The sequence below is a fragment of the Nannospalax galili genome, unplaced genomic scaffold, assembly GCF_000622305.1.
Source record: "Nannospalax galili isolate Female #2095 unplaced genomic scaffold, S.galili_v1.0 scaffold334, whole genome shotgun sequence".
NCBI classification, from domain to species: Eukaryota; Metazoa; Chordata; class Mammalia; order Rodentia; family Spalacidae; genus Nannospalax; species Nannospalax galili.
In genome coordinates, this window is record NW_008336888.1 from 1,552,952 (window position 1) to 1,565,553 (window position 12,602).

Below are 12,602 nucleotides of genomic sequence, written 5' to 3' on the forward strand. Positions count from 1 at the left end.
GCTCTAGTGGGGGGAAGGAGGCTATGGGAGGGTGCCATCTGGGAAGTGGTGTATAGTTGAATAAGATGGTTTGGGATGTTCTGTATGATATGCACACACACACACAAATCAACAAATTTTTTAGATGTATTATATTTGAAGAAGAAGCATGGAAATTTACATCATGTTAATTAGCATAGGTGATAAATACTACCATTGAAATCTACCCGATGACTTTATAGACATACACAGGCACCAAGGATCCAAGTGTAACCGATTACGAGTAGTGATAATCAGATATGTACAAATTAGAGATGCATGTGCCAACATCTCAGTGTTAGTAGCAAAAACAATGAGTCTTTCTGCAAGGAGCAATATATTCTATAATGAAATGGAGACCTTTTTTAAAGGTTAAAAACTCATTCAATTTTATGTCTTACAGGGCTTATACTGAGTACAGTATTGTATAACTGTAATAATTCAACTTTAAACCTAACTTGTGAAAGAGATGTACTCTTGCTCTGGAGTGTGTTACTGAATATGTTAAAGCTGTAATGAAATGCTTTTTCTAATCATGTAGTTATTAAAAATTTTAAAAAATGATTAAAAAATGTCAAAATGAAAAATAAATAAGAGTTTTACTAAAACCATTTTATTTATTTTTATTTTTGTGTATAAGTATATACATTATACATATTATATATTGACTGCATGTATATAAAGTACACCCATGTTGTGCAATGTCCACAGAGGTCAGAAAAGGGCCATTGGATTCCCCTGGAACTGGAGTTGTTCACTACCATGTGGGTGCTGGGAACAGAACCCTGGTCCCCTGCAAGAGCAGCCAGAGCTCTTAACCACTGAGCCATCTCTCCAACCCCTAAATGGGACATCTGTATCATACTCCTTTTCCCCAGAGTTCAGGGATCATCACAGAAAAGGGGGAAGAAAGATCGTAAGAGTCAGAGATAGTAGAAGACTGCTGTGAAACTGTTTTCTGGTCATGACAGCGATTTTGTACACATGAACTCACAGAGGCTGTGACTCCATGCACAAGACCCAAATGAGATCAAGCCAGAAAAAATTCCAGCATTGATGGGGGAGGGGCTTATGACCCTACACCTGTGCACAACCTGATAGTGATAAGTGGCTCGATGGGTTTAAAAAAGAAAACATGAATTTGGAAGGGAAAAGTGGTAGGGGAGGTTTGGGAGAGGTTAGAGAGGAGGGAATGGGGGGTGGATTTGATCAAAGGACAATATATTCATGTATGAAATCAAACAATAAATTTTAAACATTGTTAGGTTACTCACATATAGGAGTTTGAGACCTATGAAATAATTCTTACCTTTCTTACCTTAAACCTGTTTTTTCTGAATCAGCTCATATTGTAAGCAAATCGACTGGCTTCTTTACCTCTAATTGTTCTGATACAATGAAAAGAGAGACTGTTTTCTCTCTCTCTCTCTCTCTCTCTTTCTTCTTGATAAATTTTCCTTTCAAGGTTTATATTCACCATAACATTGTTATTATAATTCCCTCCTCTGGCTCTCCAGTGTTACAGCCCAAATTTATGATCTCAACATCAATAACAAAACAATAAAACTAATCATAAAAGTTGTGATTAACTAATGTGCCTGGATCATCACTGTGCTAAGGATTATATATATTATTTAACCTAATCTTCATGAAAGAAAGTAAATAAGCTTAATGCTGAGTACAGCAATATGATGATTAATTTTATGTGCAGCTTGACTGGACTGCAGAATGCTCAGAGTAGGCCATAGTTTAAACATTATTCAAGGTGTATCTATAAGGGTACTTCTGGAAGAAGCATTTGAATTGGTAGACTGAGTAAAACAGATGACATTTCCCCTCAGTCTTGGAGGCAGAACACTTCTAACTTGTTGAGAGCCTGAAGAGAACAAACAGGAAGCAGACTGAATATGCTCTCTGCTTGGGCTGGGATGAAAATGTTTTCCTATCTTCAGTGCTTCTGGCTCTCAATCCATCAGCCCTAGACTAGATTCTATACCACCAGTTTTCAGTTTGCAGATGGCAGATCATGGGGCTTCTCAGCCTCCATAACTTGTGTGAGCCAATTGGTTCTGTTTCTCTGGGGAATCTTGACTAGTACAGTAGGTTATCAGGCATTGTTTTAATGACTTGATATTTATTAGCTATGGTGGCATCATCTGAATTCCAATGGGTTTGGGTAGCCCCTCCAGCTTTGCTGCATACAGCATATGTAACCTTTTCCTTGGGCTGGCTCCACTCTGCCTTCAGCTTTCCTTGGCTAGATGTCCCATGGCTCTAGCATATCCAACATCCAGGATTTCCTAATGCAACTTAGTCTTCAATTTAAATCTTCATGCAGTGGCATCTCAGGACCTCCTTGCAGAGGACTCCAACATTGTCAGACATTGCTTGACATCAGCAGCTTTCTAAAACTTTGGTGTAAGCCTTCATGAGGCTCTACTCTTACATATTTCATGACTGTAAAGCCAATACTACATGGATGACTTATCTACGTTATGCTGCCAACTCAAGATGTGGCACCCCTGGACCACAGATGCAGGGGCCTCTGTGTGACTTTGAGACTGACCCTGGGAAAACACTTCCCAAGATCTTCATTTCGTTTTAGTTTAGAGCAGGGGATCTGTGCAGTGTCTTCTTAGTCCAGGGTCATGAATTTGCATTTTCACAAGTTGGAACCTTATTTGGGTATGTCTTGGCCTCAGGCAACTTTCCTATTGTCTTAGTGCACACCATGAGTTTTCTCTATACTGGAGCTTATATCTTTATTTATTACAGATTCTTTGTCTGCAGCTCACATTCGTGCATTTTTTTCTTTCTGCTCTCTCTCACTGTGGATCTGAGTAAGAGCAGAGAGCAGCAACCATGTCCCAGCCTGAACGCTATGCTGCTATCTTGGAATTTCCTCTAACAAATAACTTATTTCATTACTTTTAATTTCAGCCTCACTCAAAATTTTCAGGCTACAAGCAGAGGGCAGGCAGAATCTTCACTAGAATGTAACACAAATTGCCTCTATCCCAGTTCCCAAAGGAGTCCTTCTTCCCCTGTGAAACCCACATGAGCCATAGCTCCATTGTCTATATTTCTCTTGGCATTCTAAATTCTCACTCAGAATGACCCATTAGGCCTCAGATCCAGTCTTCCACATTCTTCTTGCAAACCAGTTGTAAAGGCCTAAGAACCACATGGTCAGGTTTATTAGTGATGGCCCCACATCATAGGTCCAATTTTCTGAATTATTTTTCTCATTGCTATGACAAAATACCTGACAAAAAGTAACTTAAGAGAGGAAAGTTTTATTTTGGCTCACAGTTTGAGAGGATACAGTCCATGTTACTGAGGAAGACGTGGCAGTGGCCGTGGCGTAGCTGTGGTAGCAGCCTGTGAGACAGCTTACCATGTGTTGCAGTTAAGAAGCAGAGAGAGAAGAATGTTGCTCTTCCACTTGGTTTCTCTGTTTTATTCAGTCCAGGACCCTGGCCCATGGACTAATGCCACCCTCATTCAAGGTGGGTCTTCCTACCTCTGTTGAACCTTTCTGGAAGCACTCTTATAGGTATACCCAGAAGTGTGTCTCCTTAAGTGATTATGTCCCATCAAAATGACAATCACATGGATCTACTGAGTCTTACAATCCTCATTAGTCCTACAAGGGAGATTTTAACCTATTTTACTAATTTTAAAGATTTCTATGTTCACTTTAAAAGTAAGGTTAGATATTACCTAATAGGCTAGAAAGAGTCAACAACTTAGCCCATGTTTTACATTTGGAATATTACATTATTCCAAATGATGTAAATGGCCTAAATGGGAACAGTTTCTTCTCTTGCCAGTGCATCCTTAAGAGACACCAGAACTATGACCTCCTTTCCTTCAGACCTTCAATGGCTTGCCATTACATCTAGAGGGAGTTCCAGACTTCTGAGTGTAGCTTGGAGGGTCCCTTAGGCTCCAGACTTGATGCCCATCAGCTTTGGCCACCACCTACTTTGGGTTGTGATCACCTCCTGTGGCATTTCACAGTAGACTTGTGTTTTCTAGTGCCAATGGACATGTGCATATACTATTCAGATGGCTCTATCTATCCTTAATGCACATTTCTGTTCACTCCTAAGCCCCCATCATCTCTGTGGCCAACTTCCAACTTGTCTTCATGCTGCTCCTCCTCTCCCTGAGTCCATCTCTCTAGGAGCCAGAGTGGTCTTTCTAACATGCAAGCCTGAACATGTCACATTCATGCTTAAGCCTTTTCAATAATGTCCATTGTCAGAGAATGGGAAGGGGCCCTAAATGACCTCATCCAGCTTCCCTCTCAAGTCCTATGTCTCTCTACTCTCCCATCACCTTGCTCAAAAAGGCCCTTTTGCCCCAGGGAATTCTGTCTTAGTCCTCACATGGCCAGTGTCTACTGGATGCTCAGGTGTTATCTGGGATATCATCTCTAGAATGATATCCTCAACTCTTGCCCATGTTCAGTGTCTTCCCAGCCAGAAGCATGCTGTGCTAGACAGTGTGCCCTACAGAACAAGTTTCCTACTCGCTTTTTTCCTTGTCCCACTGTTTGTCATGGTTTGAATCCTGCCATGTGTAGCATAGGTTTTGCATTCCCTAACAGGCAAGACTGTTTTCTTTACTGTCATTGCCCCAGTGCCTGCTATGTAATAGGAATGTAATGAATATCCAGTAAAGAAAGTGAGAAAATGAATCAATGAATGGATACCCAGAATACCTACCTTGTGAAATTTCTGGTTTGCTTCAAATGGTGGCTGCCACTTTGGCTCTCCTCTAAATATGTCCCTGCCCTGTCTCCTCTCCAGAATTAATAGTGTCTTTCTCTGTGCTCTCCTAGAAATGTGCTAAAATATAGACAGTATATTTAGCAGGACTGAAAATATGTCCTGAAAAGTTGAAAGCTCTTTGAAGGTATGGATTGTATTTTTATCCACCTCATGTTTAGGTCCCAGTACAGGGTTTGTCACTCAGTAGATGGTCAACAAACATCTGTTAAACTGAGTACTGTAACCTGCCTGTCCATTCCCATCAGTCCAGACATTTTATTAGCATTAAACTATCAGCAAATGTAAGAAGATAAAGGATACAAAGAAAAAATAAGGACCGATGCAGTGTTGTGATAGAACTATAAAGTAGCCCCGTGTGCTGCTGCCAGGGCTCTCTGATCCCTCCACCTGGACATCTAGGCACCTTGGAGCATAGTTCTCTCTTTTGTCTCCCCAATGGGACTGCAGCCTAGCACATGCCTGTCCAGAGAATAAGTGGCCATTTGTATTAGTTCTTTTTGCTGTGACAAATACCCGATGAAAGCAACTTAAGGAAGGAAGGGTTTGCTTTGGCTTGTCCTTTGAGGGTGCAGTCCATCATGGCAACAAGAGCCTTAGGCAGCTGGTCCCATCACATCCAGTTAGGAAGCAGAGAGAGATTAAGGCCAGTGCTCAAGCTCATTTGCTCTTTCTCTTTCTTCTTTAGTCTGAACCCTCAGCCTGTGCCATGGCATCACCCATGTTCAGGGTGAATTGTTCCTCTTCAGTTAAGCTTCTCTGGAAACACCCTCAAAGATATGCCAATAGGTATCCCTTCCTTAGTGACTCCAAATCTAGTCACGGTGGCAGTGAAGATTAGCCATCACTTCATTCTTTTCTACATGTCAACATTTTATACATTCAGCCACGTGGCAAACTCTCAGAAAGGGAACCCTTAATATCGTCAAACACATCAGTCTAGGGTTCAACAATCCCGAGGAACTTTGTTATTGAAAAGAGCCAAGTCACCCTTTCACCTGATCTCTGTTCTGTCTACTTCATACCATTAGTCTGTCTGGAATCTTCTCCTTGGCCACTCAAACACCAGCATGAACACTTATCCCACCTTTAAATAATTTGTCATATCCTTTTTTTGTCTGCTTGGATAATTTTCCTTCTGCAAGTACATTTTTATGAATTTTGCTGTTGCTGTGACTTCTTCAAATCTCACTGATTAATCTGAGTTTTCCTCACAACAGGAGTCTCTAAATAACCCTCTTCTCTTCATTCCTTTACTAACTGGTTCACCTCTGAGGTGTTTTGTAGATGACCCCTTAAACTTCTCATTTTCCCCCTCAGTTCACGTCCACAAGCATTTTCAAAGGGGCTGTTGTGTTTTAGACATGGAATAAATAAAAATAGCAAATAGTGCTGCCCTGAACACAGCAGCACACACAGAGTAAGTGCATGGTGATAGAGGCTTGTTCAGGACATTCTGCCCCTGAAGTTGAGCCCACAATAAGGATTGTATGCCATTCCCTTACTTGGGACATGATCCAAACAAGCATGTTGAGGGAGTGAACCAGAGAAGGAAAAACCAGTCTTGAATGTGTGAAGATGTGGATAAAAGCGGTGGACAAAAGTGTGGTGGACAACTGGGACTCAGTCTTGCTGCGAATCCTCTGAGACATGGTGTAAAGCGTCCTTTGTGATATTAAAGAATGCCTGTCGGTTGTGGGTTAAGGGTTACTCCTGAGACATTGACTCCCTCATTTACCACCTCGTGTGAGGATGACAAGATCCTGTGGTCAAAGAGAGCACCCAGGATGTAGACACTTGTAAAACAAAACTATAGACATGTACAGGAATTGTCCACTCACTTCCAGGTCATTTCTGGGTAGTCCTGGAGAATATGAGGGAGTGCCCAACAGCATGTTGGGTGGACAAAGAGATAACAAGTATATTTGATGGAGGGCATTGTTGATCAGGAGAATGTTCATAGAGGTACTGTCTCACAAGGGTTATGAAAGTGGATTGGCGTTTTCCCAGGTAGACATCAGGGAAAGGGTTTCAGACCAAGGAGATATTATGCCAAGGCTGTGGAGATGTGTAACAGTGTGTTAATGTGGGCTACTGCAGGTAACTGGCTGGAAGGAAACTTGAAGGAGGAGACAAGGGTGGTATTAGAGAGTTCTGACAGTATTTGTATTCTATTTTTCTAATGCCAAAAGACAAACCCCATAACAACGCAATGGAAGCTTTTTTGTCTCTTTTTCTGTGTCAACATTGCCTATGATAGAAGGGTTTGGTCATTGTGGCCAGTGCTAAGAACAACTTCTCACCATCTTCCAGATCTATAATAACTCCCCCCAACACACACACACACACACACACACACACACACACACACACACACACACCCCACACATATACTTCTGTGACAAGTGCTGGCTGCAGATTGTAGGGGTGCTTGGGTGGGCAGGCAAGGAGGTCTAATCTGGATCTAGGTTATTCCCTAGTTTTCTGGAACACAGTGGAGCCTTGTACAAATTCTAACTTCAGGCACCTTGTCCTTCAATTTGCTTATTCATTTCTCTGGAAAGAGGGATTTTGTGTCCCAGGACTTTTCAATTTTGCTACAGTCTTTAGCAGAGTTATGCAGAAGAAAGATCTCAAGGAAAGTGTGACATTTTCTCTCTTATAAGCAAGGAGAATTTGGGGCCCAAGGAAAACAGAGCTTGTGCTATTCACAGAAGAAACATAACCCTCACAAGGGGCGGAAATAGAGGTGGGGAGAGTCTCACTTCAAACATATACCACTATATATAAATAAATAACCTAGAAATATGGGCAGTGAAGAAAGCCCCATATTCCCTCTGGGCTTCATGTATGACTGAGGTGCTTGCCTCCACACAGTTTGCATGAACTGGCTTTGCTGAGCTCCAGGGTTTCCCCCTTGTCCTTAGCTGTAGCCTTTGATAATGTTCTTTCTCCATTGCAGTGTGTTTTATTTCATCAGCAAAGAGAAAAGAGGGAAAAACATTGATTGAAAAAAGGGTATTTTGGAGACTGTTCTTGTTTATATAATTTCATTTTTTTAAAGGAGGCTGGGAACTGGGAATGGAGAGGAGGGAAAGAGTGTTTAAAAACTAATTATAGCATAAAATCATCCAAGAGCTTTATTCCAGCCTCTGTCACAGAACCAGCTTTGTCCTGGTGTGTGAGTCAGAGCAACCCAGGGTTAAACTTATGACTATCAGGAACCACGATTGCATTTGGTGACTTCTGTGTCATTTTGGAATATGGCTAGTGTCCATCCCAACTTGGAACACAGGGCAGGGTCTCTCAGCATGACAGTGCTGATTTTGGGGGGCTGGGGGGCTCCTTATCATGTGGCAGTAGATAGACCCCGAGGATCAAGTTGTCACAACCCAAATGTCTGGAGAGATTGCCGACTGCCCCTTGCAGGACAAGATCACACTATTTGAGAACCACTGGCATAGGAACACAAAATCACTGCTATGGACGCAAACTTGTTCTGCCTACTGCTTCTGTTTTTAAGACAGATTGGCCTTCAATTTTCCGACTTCTTTCCTTAACCTCCTAGGATTACAGGTGCACCACAACATCCAGTTAGAAAACTTGTTCTAAAAAATCTCTCAAGTAGGTAGGTTATTACACTTTTTTCCCAAAGGAAAAAAGAAAAGAAACAGGTAAATTTGCTTCTCCCCTTTGGTCTGTATTTTCTTTTCTCTTGTCTAGAATCCTTTTACTGCCCCCAAATACACATTCCTCTACAACATTCTGCCTTTATTTGATGTTCTCAGTCTTCTCAGGCAGACTGAAGCAGCTAAACAAAACCCTGGGCCCCTGTGGCTGGAGAACCTTAGGAGAGCTGATAATGAAACACTTTCAGACAGTAAAAGGGAAGAGAAATTTTTTCATGTGCTTCCTATTAAAAATGTTCTGTTGTAAATGATGTTATTTTCAATCTCCAGAAAAATATGAAGGTAATAATCTCCTTGAAGTCAGCGGCTATTTTTTTAACCTATGAGCGTAATTGTTCACAATGTTTGGTATATAATAGGTGCTCAATACATGTGCAACAATGAACTATTTGAGATATATCAACTAACTATTAGACTTATTAGCATTAGCCACAGAAGATCCAGAATCGAGCAAACAGACTTCTAGAAAGTTCTCCAATATTTAAAGAGGTCATTAGTGAGGGAAAATCTGCATGTTCTTCTCAGTTCAGATCTGTTCAGGAAGCACTGATTATTTGGTATAGTGAAACTGGGACATAGGTGAAGAAAACAGTCTCTGCTCTCAAAGTAACTGAAGTTACATAACAAAACATCATGGGATCATCGCCGACATGGTGGCACACGCCTTTAGTCCCAGCACTTGGGAGGCAGAGGCAGGCAGATCTCTGTGAGTTTAAAGCCAGCTTAGTCTCCATAGTGTGTTCTAGGCCAGCTGGGGCTGTAGGGAGACCCTGTCTCAAAACAAACAAACAAACAAACAAACAAAAATTATGGATCATTTTGATGGAACATGATACTTTTGGAGACATAGAGTAGGAGGGTCACCAACTCAGACTTTGTAAGGAGGTAGAAACAGGATTGTAAAGGGTCATGTCTGAGCTGTGTTGAGAAACAGCAAGTAGGTAGCATACGAAGGGGAATGGAAATGAGGGAGTGGGGTAGTGGCAAGGAGAGTCCAGGCAAAGGAGTAACATGTACTTAGCAGTGATGGAGGCTTGGCACACTTGATGTGGAAGGGATGCAATGCATGGTGTTGCTTGGACTAGGGATTATGGGAGATGAAGCTGGAGAGTCAAAGGAACAGGGTCACTGGGGCCTGGAACTCTTAAAGGAAGTAGCAGGGCCTCTTCTGAATGAGAGAGACCACGCATGGCTGGGTGGCCTTAGAAAGGCATGTCTGTTCTCTGAGAATTTTTTATTGTATTAGCTGGAGAAAATAAACTATGTGGTAGATGTTCCCCATATTTTTGGGTTGTTGGTTTGTGTGTGATGTATGTGTTTGTGATGTAGGCACACATGCTTATGAGGGCGTGTTCACCCGTGAATGTACAGAGGCCAGAGGGTGTCCTGATGTATCATTCTCTACCTTATTCCCTTAAGACAATCTGCCTTATTTCTTTATGACAGGGAATCTCATTGAACCTGGAGCTAGGCTGGTGGACAGCCAGCCCCAGTGGTCCTTCTGTCTCCACATGCCAAAGCACTGGGATTGTAGGCATGTACATGGCCACACCTGACTTTTATGTGGATATTGGGAGTCTGAACTCTGGTCTTGTTCTTACCTGCTGAACCACCTCTTAAACCCTGTTTTTAAAGCTCTCTACACTTATCAAAGAAGTAAAGCTGGCTATAAAAAAGGAACAGTTAGTTTCCTCAAAGGAGGGAGCTATATAGGAATAGGAGGGAAAAGGGAGAGTTCAGATTCTGAAAAGAAGAGAGGCCTGCTTGCTTAATCTCAGTGCCTCCAAAATGGCAGTCTAGAAAGGAACGGTCTGAGTTCAAAATTATATTTGGTGTGCTGAATGCCAGTGAATTCAGGCGCCTTGGAAGTGGGGTCAGCACTATTTGGGCTATACTCTCAGCATCCTGGGAACCTGGAAGATGATATTGAAGGAGAAGACATGAGCTCTCTATGGGACCTTTCCCTTGGTGTCCTGGACTCCATGTCTTTTGGAGAACAAGGTCTTCTAAAAGATGGGTTCCTTGTGAATCACAGTGAAAAGCAGTAATGGTAGGGATTGAGATGAAGAAATGGCCATGAACTGGGGCCTTGGTCTTCGGTGAGTGCCTGTGTGTGTGTGTGTGTGTGTGTGTGTGTGTGTGTGTGTGTGTATGTGCGCGTGTGTTTCTGTATGTATTTGGAGGAGATAGATAGCATTGATGACAAATACATAGGAAATAGCTACAAGAAAAATAAAGAGGAAGAATCGCCTTAATTCAACTCTCTTTCCTTGGAATCCAATGGAATATGAGGTTATTACTCTCACAGGTTGGTTTTCTCGTTTCCCCCGGTAAGCTTTAGTTCCTGCAGAGTTAAAACAAGCGAGCAGAGTGGGAGATGCTGGGAGATGACCCACTAAGAAGTGGTAGCTGGCAGAGAGAGAGAGAGAGAGAGAGAGAGAGAGAGAGAGAGAGAGAATCCTAAAATAGAAAAGACATTAGTTGGGGTCAGTTAGCACCAGGGCAAATAGCTCCACATGCCTTCTCAGGACACAGCCCCATTACAGCATGGAACAATGATGAATGTGTTTTTAGAAGTTTCCATTTTTGGGGAAAAAGCATTTGCTTTGAGTTGTCTAAAAATGCTTTAATTTAGAGTTCCTCATTCTCCAATGATTTTGGGACAAGTCAGATGTGGCTACAGTTCCCATTTAACTGGAGCACCAGACTTTCTGTTGCCTCTTCTCTGGCTCATGTCCCCTGATCAAGTGTTGTGCTTCTTCCTCCTCCTCCTTCTGGAGAATTCCACGTGCCTCTTCCCAGAGCTGCACTGCATGGCCCATTGCCTGGCCAGGCAGGATAAACTCAGTTCCACTAATCTAAGCTTGAAAATGAGGCAGCAATTCTACCGTTATGCCCTAATTCACAGTCTCATTAAATTATCACAGTCTCGGGTAGAACTTTTAATTCTCTTATAACAGCTGGCAAATAGCAGGAACAGACGCTCCCACTCAGCGGAACAGCTTCTGCAGGAGCAGCAGAGAAGACAGAAGATAATGAATATCAATAAGGAAGGTCTAGACAGCCCTTCTTGCCAGATCTTGATCAACCCTGGAGTACCTGGGCTTCCGCACTGGGGTACTGGCTACTGTTTACCAGGAGCTAGTTGGTAGAGTGACACAAAGGAAAAATTGGGTCTGGGAGAGCCCTGTGTGCCCTTAACAGCTTACCATGGCTTATTGCAGACACCCACATTTCCCACCTGAGTCTTGTCTTTTGAAGTTCAGCTCTAAAACGTAGATGTGAAGCCAGGGGTGGTGGCACACACCTTTAATCTTAGCATAAGCAAGGGAGAGGCAGGCGGATCTCCGTGAGTTCCAGACCAGCCTGGTTTACATAGCAAGTTCCAAGCCAGCTAGGGCTACATAGTGAGACCTTGTCTCAAAAATAAATAAATAAAGTAAATAAATACATAAATAAAAAGGAGTGAAACTGGGACCCACCCAAAGCTAACACTATGCTTAGCCTTTTTGTCCTAGGTAACAAGGCCTGGTAGACTGGTCCAGCAACCAGACCAATGTTTACAGCACAGCTTTTATGGCAGGGATTTCATGTGTCAGAAGACTGACATAAACAAACTTGAGTGTGTCGTCCGTCTTGTTCATTCATGTGTACACTTGGGCCTGCATTTTCTTGACGCTTATCTGCGGAATCTACACCTAGGCTTTGGGGTCACACGTGATCACAATGGGCAGATGAGGTAAGATGATGATAACGATGGGGGGACAAGGAGAGCAAGTATGTTTTACAATCCCATTACCTTTAATTAAATTTGACCTAAAAGTTTCTCCATATATAGTGAACTCAGTGTGTAAAATAGTTGGCTGTAACCAACTATTTGTGTGTACAATGTGTGTGTGTGTGTATGTGTCTATATGTGTGTGTGTATGAAAGAGAGAAAGAGGAGAGAGAGAGATTACATGTAGGCCACAGAATAATATTAGGTATGTAGATATAGTACCTCAAACTTTTTTTTTTTTTTTTTTTTTTTTTTGAAAAAAAAAAAAAAAAAAAAAAAAAAAGAGGACGATAAATCTTTCACTGTGATATATCAAAATAA